The following is a 13,947-nucleotide window of genomic DNA, read 5'->3' as shown; positions in this document are numbered from 1 at the left end:
GTACAGCTTCCTCCTATTTCCAAGTCTTTATAAATCAAAAAGAGTTTACTTTGTTATGGATTAGAGTCTAGTTTAAGGAACTATTGTGACTGGATTGGTCTCCACAAACCATTAAAACTGTCTTTTTACATAAGCAATAAGGTTGTTTTGCTTTTTTATTATTCATGAATTCATTGAAATAGCACTTTTGATTTTTTTTCATGAGCGTTTCCTCTGCATTCACAATGTGTCTAATTGGCTCAAGGTGCCAAGCTTTCAACATGGCTTACTCACTAAATGAAATCATTTCTGGCTGTTGATTTCAAGTGAGGGGTGTGCTTCTGTGCTGCCTTCACTCTGACACTTACAGGCTATTATAAAGAGATTAATTGGCATGATTTCAACATTGGTTGTCTCAGGAAATGGGAGACTTAACAAGGGATATAGACATATGTGCAAGATACCAGGCAGTGGAACAGTAAGAACACAGACATTATTTATTTAGTTTTTCATCTTCTCTATGTATGGTCTAAGGCATCCTTGGAGCAATTGTAATAATGGGATTAAAGGCGGCACATCACAGACCATCAGAACATCCTAAGAAAAACCTTGAAATGATGTGAGGATTGTCAAGATGTTACACAAAGCACACACATAGGACAGTGAACTTGTGGTCTTTAGAAAGCTGAACTTGATAAATGTGCTTGATGGAGATTTGTGGCAAACTTTTGGTTTATAAATGACAGTGATAGTGATAGTGATAGTGATGATGATGATGATGATGATGTTGATGCAGTGCTGGTGAATGAGAGGGATGTGTAAGAAAACGGATGGCATTTAATCCAATGAAATAAAGTGAGGAAGGGTGTAAGGAGCCACAAAAGAGATAAAGTGACAATAAAAAGATAAAGGGGGACTGCACAATGTAGAAATCGTTCCTGGATCCTACTTCAACTCTAGTAGGAAGCCAAACACGCCTAGTAAAAAGATATTGGAAGTCAATGTTAGTCACAGGAAAACTCACAGTTTGCCCAAGACTTGACTTGGGGAATTAGATGTAGGAGTAACTTCGTCTATGTTGTAAATTGATAAAGTGATTCCTATTCTGTCATCTCTGTCTTAGAGCCCTGGTTCATCAAACTTCCTAATGATGCTGTGACCTTTAATACAGTTCCTCGTGTTGTGGTGATTCTCCAAATAGAAGATTATTTCATTGCTACTTCACAAACATAATTTTGCTACTGTTATGAATCATAATGTAAATATCTGATATGCAGGATATCTGATATGTGACCCCTCCCACACACACAATGGGTCACCACCCACAGGTTGAGAACTATTGTCTTAAGAGGATTTTGGACAGGTGAAACTTTGACTGAGGGTCTCTTGTGAGAATGACCTACTCTTAGGCTTGAAAACAAGCACCAATCACACGCGAAGGAAATGGGACACCCTGCCTCCGACCCTGAGTGAGCGATGTCTTATGAGGTGGGCTAAAATTCAGCCCAACTGGGAAATGAAAGCAGCAGGTTACCAGGGCTTGGAAGGCCCAGTGGACAGAGGCCTTAACACGGTGGTGGCAAGGAGCAAAATTCATCTGATGAGAACTGGACTTTTAATCCTGAGTCCTGGGCCAGCACTCCCCTTGGCCTCTGGACTTATTCCCTGGAGATTTAAATTATTGGCCCGACTTTTTTCCTTTATTTATCACTTAAAGCTTTCATTTAGCAGCCACCAGAGCCTCTGCAGTTGCCTTTTTGCTCCATGATTTCTTGCCAGTAGGAATGAGAACTTCATATTTTTCTTCTTTCTTTTATTTCTCTTTGTTTCTTCCTTCCTTCCTCTCCCCCTCTCCATCCTTCTCTCCCTCCTCTCTCTGTTCTCTTTCTTTCTCTCTTCCTTTCTTCCTTTTTAAAATCTATCTTTTGTGTGTGTGTACATTTGTGCATATGTTTGTGGTGTATGTGTGTATGTGTGTGTGTGTGCATGTGTGTGTGTGCAGGAATCAGTTCTCTTCTTCTACCATGTGTGTTCTAGGGATTAAACTCAGAGGAGCTCTGTGGCAAGCATCTTTACACACGTAGCCATCTTACCAGCTCATGGTACAGGAATCTTTTAAGTTGGGTTCAGCAGAACATTTAATTTCCAGTCCCCTCCCTCTGGCAGAATAATCTCAGCAGAACAAGACAGGACAGCTCTGAGACTAGTCCTCCAGATCTCAGTGACTAGTTTACTGTCCACTCCCACCCCACTGCCACTCCTCAATATATTAGGGTGGTGTCCCTCGTTTAGAACACTAGCCAGTTCTTGTGTTCTTTAGGCTGAGTGAGAGTCTTACCTTCCTTCGGGGTAGAATCTTGATGATTTCAGCAGCAGCTCTTGGAATTTGAGGAGAGGAGGGAAACTCCTCAAGTAAATGGTGTCTCTGCTCAACCAGTCCAGCAATGTGTACACCAGGAGACAGAAACCCAGGAAACACAGGGAAGTAAGTAACAGGGCTCCTCCAGAAGATTATGGCCAAATCCAATTATAGTAAAGCATTTGAAATACTGGATCAAAAATAAAGAGCGTGATTAATCAATGAATTCATAGAGGATACAAACTGGTAAATGAAGAACATATAGTTATCAATTCAAAACCCAGATAAGAAAATCAGAAACACAGATGAGAAATTCAGCCAGGTTCCTGAGATTTTTTTCCTGGGGAAGTTAGGGGCTGGGAGGACACAGAGAGAAAGGTTGGTAATAACTCACGAAATTAAAAAAAAAAGAAGAACCATCAATATAATAGATAAAGAAGAGAATAAAATATCAGCAATAGAAGACATAGTGAAGAAATATTATCTTCAGACGTGTTATATAGCAATTTCTTCCAAAGTAAAATGTCTGTTCTAGGACAGGGTGGGGAGACCCACAAGTCTCAGAATGTGGACAAAACATACCTGGATAAAGCAGAAACTTCACAGATTCTCAAAGTCTCCTCTCCAGCTTGAGAAAACAAACCAACAATTGTCAAGGAATGAGATGACCAAAGACCAAAGAACTGTAGAGAAGAGAGATTCAGATTAGGTTCAGGCCGACAAGGTACTTTGTGTGTGTGTGTGTGTGTGTGTGTGTGTGTGTGTGGTGAGTTGCAGCTTTTGTACATTGTCACCTACGGAGGGCTACTTTTTAGGCAATGCAGCTGCTTTTTTGAATTGTCTCTGTCCCTGTAACCCCTCACTCCTATTCCTGTTAGTATGAACTTACTGGTTTATTATTTTGTTTCTTCTAGTATAGTGTGTGTCTTCTTCCATTCCCAGGGAACAAGGACTTCCTTAGTGCCAATGATAATAGTATTTCCTTGGCACCCGGCAGTGTTTCAGGGACTATTCTAATACTCATGCCAGTAGTTTTACTGTTTAATCTTCCTCCTGCCCTTCGAGAGCTAATGCTGTTATCAGTGTTTTCCAGATGAAGGCACTGATGCAGAGAGAAATTAAACAGCAAGCCCAAGATCATACCGTAAGTAGCTAAGCTGTAAATCCAGGATGGAATTTCAGATATGGGTTCATCCTCCAAACATTACAACTGCCTGTGAATTAGATGGCCTGCCAGAAGTTATGCAGATTATAAAACAAGTGAAGCTTTATTAACAAATTACTTAAGAGAACAGGCACCCATGAAACAAAGGCAAAACAATAGATTAATACAATTACATTAGGATGCAACATTTCCTGGTAGGAAAGTCATATATGGAATGAGGACTTGCCAGCATCATTATTTCTGTCATTGTCATTCTTTTTTTTTTTTGAGATTGGAATTTAATTATAACATTTTCCCCTTCTCTCCCCTTCTTCCAAACCTTCCCTACTCTGCTTCAAATTCAGGGTCCCCTCTTCACTAATTATTATTGCACCCATATATGTATTTTTACCTACTAATATGTTCCTAAATATAATCAGTTGAGACCATGTAATGTTATTTGTATATAACCTTTAGCACTGGACAACCAACTGATGAGTTCTTCCCTGGGGTGGATCACCCATCTCACCTGTTTGACTCAGTTGCCTGTAGTTCTCTGTGTATAGTTGAGGCTTTTCCTCATCAGGTTTGGCATGTTCAGTGGTATCATGCTTGTTCAGCTCACATTCCGGGGGGGGGGGGGGGCAAGTTGGTATGACTTTGCAGGTGTAGCTTCTAAGGTTTCTAGAAGACACAATCTCACAACAAACTCCCTGATACTCTGACTCTTACAATATCTCTGCCCCTTCTTAGTCTATGTTCCCTGAGCCTTAGATACAAGAATGTTTTGTAGATTTATCTATTGGGTCTGAACTCCAAAGCTCTGCATTTTGATTTGTTGTGGGGCTTGGGTTTGTGTGTGTGTGTGTGTGTGTGTGTGTGTGTTTTGGTGGTCTTTGTCTCTTGCAAAAAGAGTAGTAGTTGCCTTGATGAGCGATGAAGACTATACTTATCTGTAAATATAAGGACAAATGTTCCTAGATTGTTTTTTTCAGATTATGCTGGTTTAGTAAATTTGTAGTTGTAGTTTCTCATCCAATAACCTTGATTGCACTAGCACTGCATAGTTAGATAGGTTTCTGGTGACAGGCCTTCTGTCCCTCCAGTTCATTGGGTCTCATGTCCAACTAGAGAGTCGTTGGTTACCATCAAAATATGTGTGTCACTACAGAGCCCACAGTGTTACCATGCCATAGGTGTCATAGCTGGGTAGGACTGTAGGCTGCCTTCCTCCTTGGAATAAGGTTGCCCAGTGCCTTCTGCTACTATGAAAGGCATTTTAAAAAGTACAGGCACTGGGCAGTGGAGGGAAGCACCCTGGATAATGGTGTACATATAAATTGTCACGCTGAGGTTATTCCCCTATAGTTGCAGACAGGTGTGAAGGGGAGGGAAAGCTTAGTCTGCTAGAGGCTGTGCTAAGTGATTTCAAGAGGGCAGACGATATAAGCTTGGTGAGCTTTGCTGGGACAGGGAGTGGCTTTTGGAGTCTTGCATGGAGAGCAAAACATACGACTCATGGGAGAAGAGTGACTGTGGCCCTGTTCACCATCTCCCTCCCACCCTCTCCGATCACGTTCTTCCAATATCTTGTGAAGGTTTAGTCTCAAATGGAATACATGAATAGTGATAGAATTTGATAACTAATCAATAAGAGGATAATGAAAACAATATATGTGTATTATATATACACACATTCATATGTTTACAAATGAAGACATTATAATGTTAATATAAAAGGAGGCAGATAGAATTGGGAAACAGTTGCAAACTATGGACGCATCAGGCTACCAGGGTAGGACTGGATGCTCTTTCTGCAGCCGCTCACCCATATGCCGGAGTTGCTCATTACCTGCCTAAGAAAAGTCACATCTCTTATCTAAACTTGGTAGAAAAAAAAATCATTATTTATGACTACAAATCCATTTCACAGCACCAGAAGAATAATGAACAGAAGTGTGCCCTTTTCTTTTTAATATTTCTGGTCCTAGGTGGCAAGCCTGAGAAACAGCTCAGTAATAACCGCCATGCTATGGAAGACCTCCATCCTGCTGGAGAAGGCTGCTCAGCCAGAGAGAAACCTGGGATGTAATTCTATGTTTACAAGATGTTTGTAACAATAGCCAGGCGGTAAACACTGGGAAGTAAAATGAGGTGGGAAGTTCCCAGTTGTAGTGCTAGGGAAATCATGGTTACCGCAGGCACCTGTGTTCTAGCTCTGACGCAGGGAATCGTTGGGCTTGGGTCCTCTCACAAAGAAAATTAAAGTAATTCACCTACTGACGTATTTTGTACTTTACCAACTTGGTTAATATCAAGTTTATTTCCCCAGCATTCTCTTTAGGGTTCTGTAGTAAAGGGATTGGAATGCAGCCTGGGAAACTAGAAGTGAGGTGACAGCTGTAAATCCTTATAGCTTTGACTGTAATTCACAGCAATGACTGAAACAGGCCAAAGAAAAGCCCTATGTTTTCAAGTTCTTTTCCAGACTCCTTATATTGTCCCTTGACTAAGTTGTTAGACTGTTAACTGCGGTGTCCCCAGGTCACCTTCAGTTTGTGGATATGTTCCTATAAAGGCAATACAGAAGCTAACTTGTTTCATTAAATTTTTATTAAGATATGTGTAATTCAAATGAACATGTTTAAAAGTATATAGTTTATTGGGTTTTGAGAAATTTGTATTCATTTGTATAATATGATTTTGTTTTTTGTTGCTGTGGTAAAACACTAACCAAAAGCAACTTAATGGAAGAAAGAATTTATTATATCTTACAGGTTTCAGTTTAGTATTAAAGGAACACAGAGCAGGAACTCAAGCAAGAACTTGGGTTAAGAAACTGAAGCAAGGACCATGGAGGTGCACTGGTCACTGGCTTACTTCCAGCCCACCTTCAGAAGTACCTGCCCCAAAGGGGGGTTTGCTTCTATAGTAAGCTAAGCCCAGCCACATCAATTAGCAAGTAAAAACTACCCCACAGACATGTCAACAGGTCATTCTTGCAAACGTAATTTCTATTTGCCTGATATAATTGTCATCTTGGAGGCTTACTGCTGAATATGCTCAAATCTAGTCTATTTCTTTCTGAACTCTGGCTGTTTGGTTCAACTCAAACTGTTCTGACCCAAACTCCTCTCCAAGCTGACTGATTCAACCTAGCGCTCTCTCTCTCTCTCTCTCTCTCTCTCTCTCTCTCTCTCTCTCTCTCTCTCGGCTTCTGATTAAATTGTTCTGCTTGGCTTCAAAATAATTCTTGCAATACATTCTAATGTTCTGGCTCCTTCTCATTCTCTACCTCTTCTGTCTTCATCTGCAACCTATCTCTGTAAAATTATCCCAGTAAAACTGCCTTCCCTGCCTCTTTGGGCTGCTCTCTTAAGTTGCCTCTTTCTTGTCTGTTCTCCTGAGAGTTGGGTGTATCCTATCTCTGATTCATTCTGCCCAACCTTTCTCTGATGTATCATTTTGCCTGCCACTCAATAAGACACCACTTTCAAACATGGCTGATTGCTTCTACAAACTACCTTTAGCTTTATTGTTTGAGATTAAATGTGCGTACTAAGTAAGAGTAAGTCTGTATTCCAGCCAGATCACACAGCCTTAGAAAGTCTTTGGATATCATCTCTTGCCAGAGCAACTATGTTGCTGGATTAAAATTTGTCTACCCAGTCTAATGGAGGCAGTTCTTAAATAAAGGGTCTATCTTTCCAATTGTGTGAGGTTGACAGCTAAACTTTCACACGTGTGTTTACCCCTTTATTATGCTAGTCTGATAAACTTGATCCATGTTGCAAATGTTGAGTAAACCTCAAATTCCTGAGATAAATGTCAAGTGACCATAAAATATTAAAAATTAAAAAAAATTAATTTTGGACTTTAATTGCAAATATATTGTTTTATATCTGTGCTCACTCATGTTCAGAGCAAATAGCCATCTGCATTTTATTTTACAAAATTAATTTTTCCTTTTGACAGTTTGATACATACATAGACAAGTATATGTATATATAGCATGTTCTGGTCACAGTCATCCTTCTACCTCTCTTCATCCTGCACCCAAACCTCCTACATAAGACCATATCTACAATGCACCATCCTATTTTTTTCATGTCGTTTTGTTTTGTTTTCCTTCTTCCTTTGTGAATCACTGAGTTAAACCAGGGCCACTTATAGGAACATGGGTATGAAACTATCCACAGAACTGTGAGTAACTCAGCCATGGCTACGTTGCTAAAGGAGAAGACGTTTTCTCTCCCAGCTATTCTTGTGCTGTGGGAAGAGCATGAGTCCCTTCCATATCTATGCCGAATGTTAATGGGCTTAGTCTTGTACAAACTGTATGCAGGCACATATGATTATTGTGAGTTCATGAGGGCCATAGCCAGGTCATGCCCTTAAGACAGCAAGCACTTCATAGTCTTCCTTCTATTCATCTGGCTGGTATGCTCTTTGTACCACCAGTTCTGTGATGTTCTCCAAACCTTGAAGACAATAATATGAGTATCTCAATTAAGGCTGAACACTCAAGAGTCACTTGTTCTCAGCACTTACCTTGATAAACTATGAACCACTGCATAACCTCCATCTACTGGAAGATTAGCTTCTTTGATTGACACTGAGGACTGCACTAGTTTAAAAGCCTAAATGAAAATACTTGAGGAGAATGATTCACAGCCTTAGGTAAGAACCACTAGACCTACTGTGCTCATCTGTCTATTTATCATCCATCATGTAACCTTGAGATTAAGTGGAACCAAACCCAAAACTCCAAGCAAAGAGATGCCTGAGACATTCTGCCTGCCCATCAGCCAACCCATCTGCCATGATGTTCTGAGAGTAGATGGAGTTCGTCTCACAACCCCAAGGAGGAATAACCAAAGCCCAAATGCCTACCCAGCTACTACTCATTCACCTGTCCCCTTCAGGGATGATATGGTATCATATAATCTTCCAGACAGGTACCCTTGCCCCAGATGGCTGCCTATCAGCCACCCCACACAGCTCAGTCTATAGACCACATGATGTCTTGCAACTTCCATGTCAGGAAGGGCAGAGCTGATTAGGTAGTCCATTACCTTTCCTGACAAAATACCCTATTACTACGAGGCATACCATGCCAATGACCTCAGGTAAGTACCTCCAGCCTGTCATCCATGTCAACTATCTTCAGATGGTCTCTGTGGCATCCTGTGTTCTACCCATGTCGGGTACCATCCACTCCCACTCTTACTCTAATCCCTGCTGCCCAGTGACCAATGGTAGAACCTGCAAATGCTCCACAGTCTTCTGAAGATTGGGATAGATAACCTTTTAAACCCACAGAATATTTCCTCATAAGCTTAGAGGTCATACCTGTCTCTAACTGAGATGAAAGGACTCCTGACACGCTTTTAGCATGCCAATACAGTGACTTCAACACTAAACTCCAAGCACCATTCTGCTGGCAGCAAAAGGACAAGTTCATGTTAGCAAACAAAGGCCTCCAAAAAAGATTAAACAAATGTCTGACCAGGAATCCATATCAAGGAAGATTAGCAATGAGGCTACTCCAGATGTCTTGTCACATTGCCAAAATACAAACAACATGAATAACAAAGGCAATATATCTGCTGCAGAAATTTTCCATGAGAAAAGCAATGAGGTAACACAGACCTAAAAGGACATTTATGGTATATACTCATTGATAAATGGATATTAGCCAAAAAGTACAGAATACCTAAGATACAACCCACAGACCATAATAAGTGTGTAATAAGGAGAAAGGCCCAAGAAGCTGAAGGGAAGGAGAAAACCATAGGAAGACCAGCAGTCTCAATTATCCTGGACCTCAGACATCTCTCAGAAACTGAGCCACCAACCAGGCAGCATACGTGGGCTGGTCTGAGGCCCCCAGCACATATTTAGCAGAGGACTGCCTGGTCTGGCTTCAGTGGGTGAAGATGCTCCTAATCCTTGAGAGATTTGAGGTCTCAGGGAATGGAGAGGCCCAGTGCAGGGATGGGGGGAGCACCCTCTTGGAGGCAAAGGGGAGGAGGAGTGCAATAAGGAACTGTGGGAGGGGGGACTGGGAGGGGGCAATGGCTGCAGTATAAATAATAATAATAATAATAAAAATAATAGTAATATGATAAAAAAGAAAAAGTGTCATTTTTTTCTGACATATAGAATGACATACCTCTTTCTAGACTTTAAGTATATATACACATTTGAGAACTCAAATTTCTATCAAAAAATTGAAAAATTCTGAACAGATTTTCCTTTATATATGTTCACTTAGAAGCTAAATTCAACTAAGCAAATATGCACTATTATTTCATTGCTTTGTTTTATAGTTAATGAATAATCCCATAATAAACACACTTGCTTTAAAAAAATGATGGCTTATAAAACAGTGATTCTGAAACAGTAAATGTAAGTATGTTCAATGAACTCAAAGTGCATATGAATAATTATATGGACAAAGGCCACAGAAACACAAATAGTTGAATGAAATATTGAAATGATTCAAGATATTAAAAATATTGAAATATTTGAAAATATTCAAAACTATTACACTAGAATTTAATAAAGATGTAGAATCCCTAAAGAAAAGCAAAACTGAAATAAAATTTCGAGTTTATTTCACATGGAAATATCTAGGGAAAGACGGGGTGATGACCTAAGAATTATGCATGCATACAGACAGACAGGCATTCATGTGTGCAATAGGGACTGTTGACTCACCCCACCAGTGAGGCTAAGTCTCTGTGAATTGAAGGAAATACCAATGATCTGAATGGGGGTGGGGTGTCAGCGAGCTCAAGGCATCTGCGCACAGAGCAGTGCAGAGCACTTCTCATTTTTATTATTAAAGCAAGTAAACCATGAGGTAATATTTACAGTTAGCTTAGGCAAATACAAGTGGAGTAAGGGAATATGCCTGTGTTATTTCTTACAAATATTATCTTTGGTCATGTGAAAAAGCCAAGAATTTTCCTCCTAGGCCTTTGTCTTTCCCACAGAGATAATGAGGACATTTGCTTCATGTCCTTGCTTTCAAGTGCATTCACTTATTATACTTTATGTAATTCTTTCTAGAAGGCCACCTTGTGGGAAGAACATCCTGTACTCTGCTCTATTCAGAGTTCACAGTAAGTTCAACGTTTTCTTCTATGTGACACCAGGGAGCTGTGGGACCAGGAGAAGCAGGCATGAAATAAGAGTGAGGCTCAAAGCATGTCCAAACCTTGAAAATCTTGTCCTGAGATTCACTGAAGTAGGATTGTTCCCTACTTAGCTACAGGGCTGCCTATCTCAGCACATGTAGTCCTGTGACCACCCCCTCCCGGCCTTTGCTTCACCAGAGGATGCCATGTAGCTGGTAGTGTCCAACAAGTCCAGCAGCATTTGGAATTTCTTCTTATGCAAATGAGCACCCTGGCTCCGACCAATAATGTACACCTATCCCAGTAACCCCTATTCAGTCCTAAAGGTACCAGGCATTGGAATGTTGTGAAGAAACGGACTCTTACTTTTTTGAAGGCATATGGAAGATTTTGGAACTTCGAGCTAGAAAAGTGGTTGAATGCTGTAAGCAGAATTCAGCAGGCCATCCACCCATGCAGGAGCCTGAAAGGCAACTCTGAGAGCAAAGTTGACTGTGGAGGCATGGTTGACAAAAATTCTGAATGGAGCAATAGTTTAACAGCAACTGAGCTAGAAGCCACTCCTCCATTTTGTCAAAGAATCTGGATATCTTTTGTCCTTGTCCTAAGAACTTGGACAGAGTCCAAATTCAAAAGTAGCATCTTTGGTAGAGCAGATTTCAAGGTAACAGCACACTTCATCTATGGTATGATTATTATGCCTGCTTTGAAGGTCGACAATGAAAAAGAGTCAAAAGGAGGATGGAACAAAATACAAAACATACAGTTTGAAGAAAAAATAGCACCACCAAACTTGATGTTACGGCCAAAGCTTTGTGACGAAAGAGATAAGAGATAAGTCTCATAGGAACATAGGAATGGGAGCTTTCAGAGGAAGAAATTTTAAGTCATTTTTCTTTTTTTTTATTCCATATATTTTTATTTACATTTCAAATGATTTCCCCTTTTCTAGCCCCCTACTCCCCCAAAGTCCCATAAGCCCCCTTCCTTCCCCCTGTTCTCCCACCCACCCCTTCCCACTTCTCTGTTCTGGTTTTGCCCTATACTGCTAAGTCATTTTTCAACGCTTCAATTTCATTGCTGAATTTTTTCCTACATACTTTGAATGTTTTCTCCCAATATGCTGTTTCACTTTGGAGACTGTCTGGTCAAGATCCTGGATATATTACTTTAGTTCATTCACCTGTTGCTTGAATCTTTCATATGGGTAATAATTCTAAAAGGTAGACTTTGAATTATTTTTCAGATTCTGGTTATCACTGTGGTTTTATATTCCAGAGGTTGGTTACAGGGATAGTGGGTGCAGTGGGTAGTTTATGCTCCCCGTATAAGTTTCTGTTGGAACGGACTTTTAGCTCTTCTTTCTTCGAATTTTACTTGATCATTTTGTTTTCTGAGAGTCTTTCTGAAGAGATGGCAGCATGAAGTTCAGTTTGATTGGTGAACCTGAGTGCTTATTTCTGGGTGGAGCCAATGAGATGATGTGATCTTGGCTAGGTGACAACAGGATCTGGGCAGGGATCAGCAATATGGCCTACAGGAGTGAGGACTCTGGTTACACACTGAACCCTATGAGCTGGCTAAATTAGAATTTCAGTCCATCTGTGACCTTTGCCCCCTGGTGAACTCCAGGACAAAGTCCTGGTCATAAGCACAATTCTGTGACCTCGGTAGAGGCAGGACTTTATTCCTTCAGGGGCCCTCTAGTCTATAAACCTCAGTCCTATACCTTTCCACCTTTTACTTACTGCTAAAAATTATCCTTGCAAAAATAGAAACCACCTCTGACTATGCCTCATGGCAAAATCTAGAACTAGTGTTGTTCTTGCAAAAGGCTTCATAGTCCAATCTTTGCCTACCTTCAAGAGCTTGTCTCTCTCCCCCAGACTCCTTATGTGCACATATATTTAGTTCATCTACACTTTTCTCCTTTCTGTCCTAAAATGCTTTGCCTTATAGCTTTGCAATATTATTTCCCTGCCTATGGAATCTTTCCCCCTTCTTGCTGCATGGCACTCACAAAGTCCTCCTTGCAATAATTTCCAACTCACTTTTCTCAAATCAGACTGTAATAGTTAATTTATGCATCACTTTGGTTAGCCTGTAGTATTTAGTTGTTTAGTCAAACTTTAATATAAATGGTAGTGATACAATTGACATTTAAATTAGTGACTCTAAATAAAGCAAATTACTCTTTGTAATGCAGATAGAACTCATCCAATCAGAGGTCATCTTTCAGACTTCATTCAGTCAGAGGTCAGTGTTAAAAGAGGTACAAGTCGAGATCGGCGGCGGCGGCGGCGGCAGCAGTGGCTGCTCCAGCTGAAGGGCCATCAGCAGTGGAACCAAGGCGTCACAGGGACCAGTTAGGCCCTGAGCCCACGACCACTGACCTTCGCTGACCAGCCGGACAGCAAGCAGCTGCAGTTGTGCGGCGCCTCTCCTGCACGGAGGCCACTTCAGAACTCGGCCTCCCACCAGTCAGGAGAGGAGGATCCATCTTGGTTCCTTACTCCAGGAATCGGACAGACTGAGGTACACAAACATAATCCGAGGCCAACACCGCGGTGGTCTGAGCCCGACGGGCGTTGGCCTGCACCCAGGCCCTGGGCGGGTCGGGGGGCCATCGGGGTGCCAACCCAACCAGGAGGTTTTTTGCCCAGGCCTGCGAGCGCGCCGCCGCCATTTTGCCTGCAGGACGACAGAGAGCTCAGGCGGGCAGACCTGTAACAGGCATAGCCTAAGGCTAACAAAGCGGGGGTCCAGGCCCCAAAAGGCACAGGACTGACCCCAAGAACTGGGCGGCTTGGTGGGCCATCTGTGAGTCAACCCGCCCAGGTGATTGTTAGCAAAGCAGACTCTCCCGGCGCTTTCAGGGAGCGCGGGCGCACACGCCCGCCATCCTAGTCACCTGGCAAACCCAATTAACAGTCAAAGCCGTAGGGGAACTTTGCTCGGACCTTGGCCTCCCAGGCTTTTGCCTGGACTCAGGGACTGGGCGGCCAGGCTAACCTTGTGTGCGATAGCCCGGTTGGCAGATCGGCTGCCCAGCGGAGTGAGCGGAACTCAGGGGAGGTCACAGTAGCATACACCGTCGGCACTCCCTGGGAGTGCACACGGGCTCCATCTGCTCCACAGACACAATCTGGGGCAAGGCCTCAGGCAGAAGCCCTTAGCTCTACTCTCTCCGCTTCCGGATCCAGATCAGTCTGGGCGGCAGCATTACATCTCCAAGTCCTGCAAGTGGATAGCTGGGCTTCCGGGCGGCCAGCTGGGAGAAGTCAGTGTGCTCCAGTGAATCCAGCGGGCCCCAGCGGGAG

The sequence above is a fragment of the Apodemus sylvaticus genome, chromosome 4 (genome assembly GCF_947179515.1).
Source record: "Apodemus sylvaticus chromosome 4, mApoSyl1.1, whole genome shotgun sequence".
NCBI lineage: Eukaryota > Metazoa > Chordata > Mammalia > Rodentia > Muridae > Apodemus > Apodemus sylvaticus.
This window is presented reverse-complemented; position numbering follows the sequence as displayed.